Source organism: Zalophus californianus, chromosome 1, assembly GCF_009762305.2.
Source record: "Zalophus californianus isolate mZalCal1 chromosome 1, mZalCal1.pri.v2, whole genome shotgun sequence".
Classification (NCBI taxonomy): Eukaryota; Metazoa; Chordata; class Mammalia; order Carnivora; family Otariidae; genus Zalophus; species Zalophus californianus.
The window spans coordinates 7,145,829-7,159,121 of NC_045595.1; the positions used below are offsets into that span (position 1 = coordinate 7,145,829).

General features: G+C 40.8%; 1 pseudogene; it reads right to left on the reverse strand.

Annotated features, from left to right (window-relative positions):
• Nucleotides 1-2,150: 2,150 nt before the first annotated feature.
• On the reverse strand, nucleotides 2,151-3,086 carry LOC113916776 (annotated as a pseudogene).
• Nucleotides 3,087-13,293: the final 10,207 nt, after the last annotated feature.

A 13,293-nucleotide genomic window follows, 5' to 3' on the forward strand; every position in this document is an offset into this window, starting at 1 on the left:
TTTCTACTGATTATTCGTCACTCGGTGCTCAAGTGCATTGTCCCATTAGAAGTTTTTGCTGAATTCCAAGTGCTGGTGATATGGAAAATGTGGAACCATCATTCATTGCTCGTGGGCATGTAAAATAGTGGATCCACTTTGAAAAAAGTTTAGCAGATTTTTAAAAATGAAACATCAATTTACCATGTGACTCAGTAATTACACCATGAGTTATCTACCCCAAAGAAATGAAAACACATGTCAACACAGAGACGCACATGCAAAAGTTCATAACAGAATTATTCATAATAACCCCAAACTGGAATATCCAAGTGTCTACCAGCTGATAAACGAATAAACAAATAAAGGTATATTTATACGTTTGAGTATTATTCTGCAATTATAAGAAACAAAATACTGATATGAGTTTTCCACATAGATAACCCTCAAAAATCATTATGCTAAGTGAAAGAAGCCAGAATCAAAAGACCACATATTGTATGATTACATTTACATAAAATATCTAGAAAAAGCCAATTTATAGAGACAGGAAGCAGATAAGGTGTTGCCTAGGACTGAGGTGGGAGTGGACATTAACTGCAACTGGAGGCAAGGGAACTTTTGGAGTGATAGAAATGTTCTAAAATTGCATTGTGGTAATGGTCACATAATTCTATAAGTTTACAAAAATTGAATGGGTGAATTTCATGGTATGCAAATTATACCTCAGTAATTTCATTAAGTAAATATTTTCTCTGGAATTACTTGAGTTGAAAACTTTTACCTTTCTTTTCAACAGGTTCTATTACACACCAACATTATTATGCTCACAATTCTGTACTGCAATCATATTTACTTCTTTGGTCCCCTCCTCAATTTGTACACATAGACAAAAATTCAACATTGCTTGAAACTTAATGGAATCATGTATTAGGATCTTGAGGATGTAGCTTAAAACCACAATAATGGGAAATAAAGGTCCAGTAGAACAAAGAATAGGCAGAGGACAAGAAGGAAAGAAGGAAGAGGAAAGAAGACAAATAGGCAATATCTCAATGATATGCAACGCAATATATTACCTATAAACCTGAACAAATGAGGGACACCTGGCTGGCTTAGTCAGTTAAGTGTCTGCTTTCAGCTCGGGTCATGATCCCAGGGTCCAAGGACCGAGTCCCACATCGGGCTCCTTGCTCAGCAGGGAACCTGCTTTTCCCTCTCCCTCTTCCTGCCGCCCCCCTACTCGTGCGCTCTCGCTCTCTCTGACAAATGAATAAACAAAATCTTAAAAAAAGAAAAAAACCCTCAACAAGGTTTCAAATCAACATCCCACTGTTGAAGCTGAAAATGACACCAGTGTTTTCAGGAACACTCTGGTAGCAAACCTAGGAGGGTGAGCTCAGGGTCAGGTTTCCACATCCCAATCTCAATCTTTTTTATTTTTTATTTTTTTTAAAGATTATTTATTTATTTATTTGAGAGAGAGAGAGAGAGACAGAGACAGAGAGCACAAGAGGGAAGAGGGTCAGAGGGAGAAGCAGACTCCCCGCTGAGCAGGGAGCCCAATGTGGGACTCGATCCCGGGACTCCAGGATCACGACCTGAGCCGAAGGCAGTTGCTTAACCAACTGAGCCACCCAGGCACCCTCAATCTTTTTTAAAAAGGGAGAAAATATCTTAAGGAAATGACAAGATACACAAATTTACAGATGTAGAGCAACAAGTACAGTCTTGTTGATATGGCAAGCACTTTGGTTATGACTATTGTATGATTTCCATTCTGTTTCTTCCAGGGAAAAACAAACGCAAAACCAACTTAAAGTGAAGGATAGCAGCATTCCAGAGGACAATTTTGGGAGGAAACCATGCTGGCACTTGATATAAGTACTTCACATATAATATTGAAAATCTCAGGAATGGCTGTAGGAAAGCTGACCAAAGAATGTTATGGGCTGTAAATAGGGAAGAAAAAAGAGAAGAAGAATTATTGAGGAGGTTGTTAAGGAGAAACTAACACAAAAACAAAACCTAACAAAAGCAAACCCATGGGTACTTTGGGAATAGCAGTGAGGCCTGTCTTTTAGGGGAGGAAAAAAACCCAGAAGATTTACATGCACAATATTTGCCTTTGGAGCCCACAGTGTCCCCTTGGTTCTGAGGCCAGTGACCCATCACAGACAAAGGGCTCGACTGTGGAGTCTTCCCAGGGCCCCCTTCACATCCTTATTCCTCAGGCTATAGATGAAGGGATTCAGCATGGGGGTGACCACAGTGTACATCACTGAGCCAATTGAGCTCTGGGAAGAATGAGTCTCAGAGGGACTGAAATAGAGCCCCAGGCTTGTCCCATAGTACAAGGAGACCACAGAGTGGTGAGACCCACAGGTTGAAAATGCTTTATATTTTCCTGCTGCAGAGGATATTCTCATTAAAGAGGAGACAATCAGAAAGTATGAAAAGAGGATCCCAAAGAGAGGAAACACACCCAGTATGGCAGTGGACACATATAAGAAGATGTTATTGATGAGGGTGTCGGAGCAGGCCACCTTGAGAATCTGAACCACTTCACAGAAGAAATGTGGAATTTCCGTGCCTGGACAGAAGGTCAGCTGGTTCATCAGTAGGACGTGAATCAGGGAGACACAGAAAATGATGAACCAACACACCAGAACCAGCAGGCCACAGAGTCGTGGGTTCATGAATGATGGTGTAGTGCAGGGGGTGGCAGATAGCCACAAACTGGTCCGTAGGCCATCACAGACAGGAGGAAACCATCCATTCCAGCAAAAATCATAAAAAAAATACACCTGAATGAGGCATCCAGTGTAGGAGATGTCCTTGCTGTGTGCCTGGATGTCTACCAGCATCTATGGGTTGGTGGTAGAGATGAAACAGATGTCAACAGAGGACAGGTTGGAGAGGAAGAAGTACATGGGGGTGTGGAGATGGGAGTCAGAGCTGACAGCCAGGATGATGAGGAGGTTTCCCCACACAGTGACCAGACACATGGACAGGAACAACCCAAAGAGGAGGGGCTGCAGTTCTGGATCATCTGAGAGGCCCTGGAGGAAGAATTCTGATACTCTGGTATCGTTTCCTGCTTCCATGTAGCTGATGTACCTGCTAGAGGAGTTGAAAGCAATATTCAGTGAATAGCCACTGTCACATCAGCCAGTCATCACCTTTATAATACCACCGTTAGGTGGACATCTTTCACCCTCCATTAGTCCTTCCAAAGGCAATGATTTCATTCACTCAGCCAAATGGTATCTCGTTTTCAATCTAAATGTACTTAGGTATCCTTTTAAAAATTTAGCAGATATCTATTTTTTAATTTCCTACTCACAGGTCTAATTCTATTTGAGGCCATGGACATAAACCAATTTCTTCTATATGATCATCCAAAATAAGTGAAGACATCAAATGTCTTTCTTTGATAATCTCCATTATTCAAATATCTCTATACTAGTTATACAATGTGGATTCTCAACTCAAATAGCCTTAATTCAATGAGGTGATCCTTCCTTTCAATGAGACAGTTAGCTATTGTCTTATTATTTTTCATTCTAAATATGTGGCTACCGCTATTAACTTCTTTGTGGGGATTCAGAATGCTCATGTACACAGTAGGATGTCAATAAATGGTAGCTATTTTTATTTGTTGATCCCTTTGGTAGACAAATATCCCAAAATTCAGTATAGAGCTGTGATTTAGAATATGGGATCTTGAGTCAGTCTTTCTAGAACAGAAATTTGGTCTACCAACTTACCCTCTATGTGACCCTGAGAAAGTTAGTTAATCTCTTGTAGCTGCAGATAGTACACCTCTACAATGGGAGTGGTAAGTATTTCCTACAGTGTAAGCCTGGTTAGTGAATTAAATGAGATGATGCATGTAATGTTTCTACTGTGGTTCTTGTGACATTCTGTGGACACTTAAAAATGTGAGTTTCTGTCCTTACCACCACAATAAATCTATCTTGTATGGCTATCACTTATCAATATTAAACTGAGGCAGCCATCAAAGGTGGAATTCTGATCATTATAAACACAATAGGTCTGGTAACTCTTTTGACCACCTTCCAGCACTTCTCATTAATGAATACTCTATACCTCCCTCTTTCAGATACCACCTGCCAGGTGGTTCTTCTAAGAAGAGAGAAGAACAGGTGGACTACATAGATGATAGGGTGAAACAGAAGCACACAACCATTAAAGTAAAATACAAAGTTTGTGTGGGAGTGTGTGCTCCTGTGTGCCCTGGAGCAGCTTTCTGTTGTATTAAAAATCAGCACTTTTTTTTGAGATCTTTTTTTAAAATGTTATTTATTTGACAGAGAGAGAGACAGTGAGAGAAGGAACACAAGCAGGGGGAGTGGGAGAGGGAGAAGCAGGCCTCCCATGGAGCAGGGAGCCTGATGTGGGGCTCGATCCCAGGACCCCAGGATCATGACCTGAGCTGAAGGCAGACACTTAAAGACTGAGCCACCCAGGTGCCCCCAAATCAGCACTTTCATTGCAAAAAAATGATTGGTAGATTTGATTTAAAATACTCGAAAACTTCTATAAAGGAAATCATCCTTTAAAAATTAAAAGGCAAATTTAACATGAAAATAAATGTTTACATTATGCATGATAGAAAGGAGGTCCTTGTTATTCCTAATGTCTAGAGATTGAAATTAATTAAAGAGAAATAATTATTGAGAACCAATTTAGTCTGTGGAGGTACATAGAAAAGTCTTTTCTGAAATAGGTATACTTGAGCTGCAAGAGGAAGGATGGGTAATTGTTAATCAAGGGAAATAAGGAAAAAGCACATATTTCAGGTCCCAAAAACAGAATTTGCACTTTCCCCATGGTTGGGTGAGCTTGGTAATGGAAGGGATTCGAGAGGCCAGTGAGATGGAGAGCAGACAGTGAGGTTCAGGAGGGACAGAGTATGTGAAGAGCACAAGTGGAGCACCCTGTATTATTCCTTAATGTGCCTCTCACATTGGTGATTTTATGTTTATTTGTGGGTCAGAAGTTGTGACTGTTTTGTTCTCCATTGTCTTTCTAAAAATTTACATGGTGCCTGCACATACTAGGCATTCAACACATGAAATGTTAGATGTATAATAAAGATTGAGACCAAAAGCGTCCACTGAACACAAAAAAAGGAATCTTCAAGCTCATCATATGACTAAATGTAGACCAAGAAAAGACACGGAATAGTAAAGTTAAATACAATGCAGTCATACCTATTTAAGAAGAGTAATCCTAAAAACATGACACAAGTATTTTAGGAATGGAAAGCTCATTAATGCTAAGATGTTTGCTAAAAGTATGCATCACAAAAATAGAGAAATGAAGAGGAATCATAACCATAATCACAATGGAAAAACTATTTGAGAAAATGTAACAGTCATTACTGTGGTTAGATTCCTGGAATGAGCCTCTTAACTACATGAAACTTCAGTCAGTTTCTTAACCCAATAAAGAATAGTTGTTTAAAACTGCAACCAAGGGGCACCTGGCTGGCTCAGTCAGTAGAGCGTGCAACTCTTGATCTCTGGGTTGTGAGTTTGAGCCCCATGTTTGGCATAGAGATCACTTAAAAAAAAAAAACTGCAGCCAACAGGGTATTCCACATTAATACACTAAATTATTTCTCTTAAATTTGTGAGCAGATCAAGACAATCTACTCCAACTCAGTCACTACATATTCTCTCGAATATTTATAGAGATTAGTAAGATAGGAAATTAGCCTGAATACCAAATGTCAGAAGTGATTGCATTATTTGTAGATATATTGTGGACACTAAAGGAAAACAACAACAATACAGAACAATTAAGTGCTATCAGTAAGAAAAATCTTCCAGCAAAAACAGTTAGGGAATATATTTTTTAAAAGTCCAATCACTTGAGAAACAAAGAGGACAACACATCATGCATAACACATATTCAGTGAGTAGTTAATGATAAGTGATGGGACAGAAAATGGAACAGGAACCTAGAATTCATGGGAAAGAATAAAGAGGAGACTCAGTGGAAAATAACTTACTAAAGAGCATCTATAGATTCTGAAAGAGAGAGAGGGAAACAGAATGAGAGCTGGGGAAGACTGGTTTAGGTAGCAAGTAAAGCACCTTCAAATTAGAGACCACCTTTGTAGGCTGACTAAATATGGGACTGTACCTGTCTCATTACTCTAGAGATAAACCCAGTGGCACTTTCTCACCCTTTTCCCTCCATATTCCTCCAGCAATGATCCTACCTTCTCTGATGATTATCACTGAAGCTTTCTCTTCTCTGTAGTCTGTTCCAGGAGAGCCCATTTGGGTTTTCCCTTAGGCTGCCATCAGAGGAAACGGGAAACAGGACATGTTATTATCATCTCAGTGGCTGAATTCTCTAAAGTCCTCATTGAATAAATTGTTCTTCTGACTTTCCTCACTGCACACAATTCAGGTCCCATGGGATACAAAGATGAAAGAATGGCAAATTTTCAGCCATGTCTGTGTAGGGAACAGTGGGCAAAGATGAAGGTATATTCTCAAAAAAGAAATTCTTTCTTTGGTTTGACTTAAAATGAGAAAATATAACCTAAGAAACATTTAATTCCTACAAGAACCAAAACCAGGAATCAACTTTATGGAATGTTCATTCCTGAAGAATCTTTGGAGATTTCAAAGATCACTTAGTCCACAGTGTCATGGAAGCAAAGAGGTCCTTTCTGAAGAAAAACAGAGTGGTTAATAGTTTTGGTTCCGTTGAAAGGACTAACCAAATGAGGACTGCTGGTGACATGGAGGCCTTTGTTGATATTAGAGAGGGCTCCATTTTTTTTACCTCTAACATGAGGGATAGGGGCATAAATAATCCAGGTAGAGTGGGTTGGTAAGTGAGTATTGAGGAAATGGAGGTGCCAATATAAACCACCTATAAAGTTTGTCAGGGAACATGAGGATATAGGTAAAACCGTGCAGAGAAAAAATGTGGAGTATGGTTTTAAAATTTTTGTTTAATGGAAAATATGCAACATGTTTAATTTCAAAGAGTATGATCACATTTAGAGCAGACATTTGCATACAGTAGATATTCTGGCTACACAATTCACAGGATGCATGTACACTCTAAGTCAGTGACAATCATAATGTGCTCTAACTTAAATATATGGGATATGTGGGTCCAGAAATAAAGGCTTCTTAGTAGAAGCAGCCCTAATGTCATGCCCAGTGAGCCAATTGGACAGTATTTGCTTCAGGTCTCCTCAACTCTGGCCTCAGCAGGTTTAGAAGTCTTGACACCTACAACGGTAGCACTTCCAGAGACATGGCCAAGGTCCTATTTGAAGTTTCTCAGCTGCCTGGAACTTGAGGTCCTTCATGCCAGAAAGAGGAGACACCATTTTGGCAGGGTTAATTGACCGTGGTCATGAATGTCATTGTGTGAGCATGGCAGTGGGCATGCACTGGTACCCTACTGTGTTCAGTCCAAGGATGGGAGCAGCAACCTCAGAACAAAGACAGTGGTGGGTACAGATGGCTGTCAGGCAGTTATGCTCCCACAGCAGGAGATCTGAGTGGGTAAGTGAGGTCAGCTTCTTTAGCTGAGGGCAATTCTCTAACAGGGTTAAAGGCTGAGGGCTGTCAGATGGCTGTACTCCCTGAGCCTGGAGAATAAGCCCTTAATTTTGGAGGAGTGGGTGACCCAACACAGGGTTTACTACAGTCCACCCCATTAGCATTTGGTTCATGACCTGCAACAATATGTACAGTGTCCATGAGAGTTTATTTGTGATGCATGAGGGTCAGTAGTTGGGAAGGGCTGTCCTTAGGAAGTGGGAGCCACAGTGAGAACTGAAGGACTGTAGGATCACTGACAATACCGACTGCAGCTTTGACCCTTCTTTTTGCTCATGTTCCAGTGATGAGCTCTCTTGGGGCTACCTCTTCTGGCCCCCTTGGAGACTAATATAGCCAAGGCCAGAATGGGGGTAGGCTTGCTTTGGTCCTCTGTAAATTTGTTAAAGATAACATAGTCTCTCCCCTTTGTGATACACAGAGTGCACCACAAAATCTAATTAAAGTTTAGCTGTCAATTGGGTGCATATGAAACCTTTGATTTCACTACAGCTCCCCCATGGAAAAAAAAGGGGGGGGCATCCTCTTGATCTATAAAATTTGTGGAGTAAGTTCCGGAATTTGCAGAGATTAGCTGTGTAGCACCTGGATTGTCACCCAACTGATCCCCCCATCTGTAAGTTGTCCTGAGTAAAATCCCTGTATAAACTGTATGGAGTCAGGTGCCTGGGTGGCTCAGTCAGTTAAGTGTCTGTGTTTGGCTCAGGTGATGATCCTAGGGTCCTGGGATCGAGTCCCAAATCGGGCTCCCTGCTTAGTGGGGAGACTGCTTCTGCCTCTGCCTACCACGCCCCGTGCTTGTCCCCTCTCTCTCTGACAAATAAAAATCTTTAAAAAAAAAAAAAAGTATCACAGGCCGTGAGTTCAAGCCCCACCTTGGGCATAGAGCATACATTAAAAAAAAAAAAATACACACTCCTAATACCCACAAAGTAGAAACAACCCAAATGTTCATCAATAAATAAAATGTAATATACAGTGGAATATCATTAGCCAAGAAAAAGAAATGATGGGGGCACATGGATGGCTCAGTTGGTTAAGGTGCTAACTCCTGATTTTGGCTCAGGTCATGATCTCAGGGTCCTGGGATCAAGCTCCAAGCCAGGTTCAGTGCTCAGGGAGTCGGCCTGAGATTCTCTCTCCCCCTCTCCCTCTGCCCCTCCCCCGCAGAGAGCACGCACGCTCTCTAATAAATAAAATCTTTTAAAAAATGATGTATACTACAAAACCTATGAACCTTGAAAAGCATACTAAGTGAAAAGAAATTATTGACAAAATATTGTGATTTCATTTCCATGAAATGACTATACAGTACAAATCGACAGAGAAAGAAAGTAGATTTGTGGATGCTTAGATGTTGAGGGAGGAGGAAAATAAGGGTTGGACAGCCAAGGGTGCTTGCAGAGTGATGCAAGTGTTCTAAAATGTAATGCTTGCACCACTCTGTGACATACTAAAACACATGGATCAGTACCGTTTTAAAAGAGTAAATCATACGGTATGTGAATTATCTCTCAATATAGCTGTTGCAAAACACAAACAAAAGGGGAAATCATGATAATAGCTACGTAAGTAAATTCATAAAAAATTTTATGTCTCTGAAGAAACTTGACCAGAAAGATGTAGTAACCATTAAGTGCCATTATATTTTTACCACTCAATGCTAAAACATAGTATAAAATTGTTGTAAAAAAAAGTATGTATGATATGTCCCTAAGTTTATATTGTTGTCATAGAAAAGTCTAGAAACTGATACAGGTGTATACTGAGCAATTCACTGTTTAATAAAAGTGGAATTTCAAATCAGTATGTCAAGGATAGCTTATCAATAGATCATACTACAGTAGACTATCTTTCTGAAGAAAAAGGAAAAATGGATTCACTATCCCACATCATATGCTAAATTGCATTCTTGTAGGACCAAACATCATAATGTCATTAAAACATACATTAAGAAAGAAAATAGGAAATCTATATGGAATGTAGAGTTTGAAGAGAATTTTTAAGGTAAGGTGGGAACCCTCAAAATTACTTATTAAAGGCATCATGGATCACTACATCAAAAACTAATGATGTATGGTGACTAACATAACACAATAAAATAAATTAAAATTTAAAAAAATTCCTTGTTAAAAGCATCCTCTGAGGGGACCCCCGCCCCCTCTCAGCCTTGCCCTCTTGAATTCCAAACACAGCACAGGACTGGTTCGGGCCCCATCCTAGGCCCTTGGGTCTGTCCCTGCTCTCTGCCCCCGCACTGGGCCGACTGCAGGACCCTCAGCACCCACAGTACGAAACCTCGGCTTCCCCGCGAGAAACGGTCCGACACGGCCGGCTGTCCGAACTGGAGCCACGCCCCTACGGCGAGAGGCAGGAAGCGGAAGCGGCGTCCCTTGCCCCCGGCGGTATTTGCAGGGTTGCTCCGCGTCTCCTTGGGCGGGTCGGTTTGGTCATCTTCAGGGCTGAGCCTGTTTTGGTTGAGGCCACGTGCAAAGAAGGCCCGGATAGGAGAGCGTTAAAACACAGGTGCGACCCAGTCTCCAAGGGGCCTCTTTAAAGGAGTCGGTGCCCGCATTGGGCCGGGAGGTATGGTGAGGGCGCGCCTGCGGAATGTTTTTGGCCACGGCGCCTCCCTGTTCAGACGCCTCAAGTAACCTTTGTGACTTTTCCAGGAGGAAGCGAATTTCCGCTGAGCGAGGCAGGTTGCCCCTGCTCGGTGCCTTGCGGTTCTCACGACCCCAGCGCTCCTGGCCCTCCTGGTGAGCACCGGGGGAGCGTTGGTTCAACGGACTGCTCCTCTTCTCATATGCAAGAGAAAGATTGTAGCGAGCGTTTGACCTTGTCTTTTCCTGTTTTTCTTCTTGAACGTTACCTACAGGTAGAAAGAAAAGAGACTTACGTTCAAGGGCGTGCGTATTTCTGTATATAAGTAGGAACATGTGTGAGCCATGAAAGTCAGTCTTCTAGATGAAAGCAAGAATACCCCGCTCTCTCGTGCTCTGTATATCCTGGGCCCATGCATCCGCCACAAACCATCACAAGAAGGGCCTCCAGGAGAAAAAGTTGGGGACTTTATGACACTAGTTCCAGAATAACTGACTTTATTAGCGGGGTGTTTGGACTAAGTGTGTTTTATCCTCTCAATTTTTCTTCTGTAAAATCTGAAACTTTAGGGGGGGCGGAGCAAGATGGCGGAGGAGTAGGAGACCTAGATTTTGTCTGGTCTCAGGAATTCAGCTGAATAGGGATCAAACCATTCTGAACACCTATGAACTTAACAGGAGATCGAACAGGAGAGTAGCAACAACTCTCTGAACAGAGAAGCGACCACTTACTGGAAGTCCTTTTATAAAATCTTTTATACTTTTCATCTTTACAGTCATCTTCCATCCCTTCATTGTATCAACCCTTATTTTGTACATATATGTCTTTCTTCCTTTAAAATTTTAGGAGGCACTTTTTTCTAACAAACCAAAATACGCCCAAAATCTAGTGTGTGGCACTGATCTATGCACTAGCCTGATCATATTTGATCATATTCTCCTTTTTTGAATTGTTTTGTTTTTGTTTTTATCTTTTTTTCTTTTCTTTTTTTTCTTTTTCTCTTTCTTTTTTCTTTCTTTCCCTTTCTTTTCCCCTGGTTTCAGGTCTTTTCTGATTTGTATACAGTATATTTGCTGGGGACGTTGTAAACCTGTTAGCCTTTTGTTCTCTCATTCATCTATTCTCCTCTGGACAAAATGACAAGACGAAAGAAATCACCTCAGCAAAAAGAACAAGAGGTAGTACCGTCAGCCAGGGACCTACTCAATACGGACATTAGTACAATGTCGGACCTAGAGTTCAGAATCATGACTTTAAAGATACTAGCTGGGCTTGAAAAAAGCGTGGAAGTTATTAGAGAAACCCTTTCTGGAGAAATAAAAGAACTAAAATCTAACCAAATCGAAATCAAAAAGGCTATTGATGAGGTACAATAAAAAATGGGGGCACTAAATGCTAGGATAAATGAGGCAGAAGAGAGAATCAGTGATATAGAAGACCAAATGATGGAAAATAAAGAGGCTGAGAAAAAGAGAGAGAAACAACTACAGGATCACGAGGGCAGAATTCGAGAGATAAGTGATACGATAAGACGAAACAACATTAGAATAATTGGGATCCCAGAAGAAGAAGAGAGAGAGAGAGGGGCAGAAGGTATATTGGAGCAAATTATTGCAGAGAACTTCCCTAATGTGAGGAAAGAAACAGGCATTAAAATCCAGGAGGCACAGAGAACCCCTCTCAAAATCAATAATAATAGGTCAACACCCCGACATCTAATAGTAAAACTTACGAGTCTCAGAGACAAAGAGAAAATCCTGAAAGCAGCTCGGGAGAAGAGATATGTAACCTACAATGGTAGAAACATTAGATTGGCAACAGACCTATCCACAGAGACCTGGCAGGCCAGAAAGGACTGGCAAGATATCTTCAGAGCACTAAACGAGAAAAATATGCAGCCAAGAATACTATATCCAGCTAGGCTATCATTGAAAATAGAAGGAGAGATAAAAAACTTCCAGAACAAACAAAAACTAAAGGAATTTGCAAACACGAAACCAGCCCTCCAAGAAATATTGAGAGGGGTCCTCTAAGCAAAGAGAGAACCTAAAAGCAGCAAAGAGCAGAAACGAACACAGACAACAGACAGTTAACAGTCACCTTACAGGTAATACAATGGCACTAAATTCATACCTTTCAATAGTTACCCTGAATGTAAATGGGCTAAATGCCCCAATCAAAAGACACAGGCTATCAGATCGGATTAAAAAACAAGACCCATCCATATGCTGTCTGCAAGAGACTCATTTTAGACCCAAAGACACCCCCAGATTGAAAGTGAGGGGGTGGAAAACCATTTACCATGCTAATGGACACCAAAAGAAAGCTGGGGTGGCAATCCTTATATCAGACAAACTAGATTTTAAAACAAAGACTGTAATAAGAGATGAGGAAGGACACTATATCCTACTTAAAGGGTCTATCCAACAAGAAGATCTAACAATTGTAAATATCTATGCCCCGAACATGGGAGCAGCCAATTATATAAGGCAATTAATAACAAAAGCAAAGAAACACATTGACAACAATACAATAATAGTGGGGGACTTTAACACCCCCCCTGACTGAAATGGACAGATCATCTAAGCAAAAGATCAACAAGGAAATAAAGACTTTAAATGACACACTGGACCAAATGGACTTCACAGACATATTCAGAACATTCCGTCCCAAAGCAACGGAATATACATTCTTCTCTAGTGCCCATGGAACATTCTCCAGAATTGATCACATCCTAGGTCACAAATCAGGTCTCAATCGGTACCAAAAGATTGGGATCATTCCCTGCATATTTTCAGACCACAATGCTTTGAAACTAGAACTCAACCACAAGAGGAAAGTCGGAAAGAACTCAAATACATGGAGGCTAAAGAGCATCCTACTAAAGAATGAATGGGTCAACCAGGAAATTAAAGAAGAATTTAAAAAATTCATGGAAACCAATGAAAATGAAAACACAACTGTTCCAAATCTTTGGGATACAGCAAAGGTAGTCCTGAGAGGAAAGTATATAGCAATAGAAGCCTTTCTCAAGAAACAAGAAAGTCTCAAATACACAATCTAACCCTACATCTAAAGGAGCTGG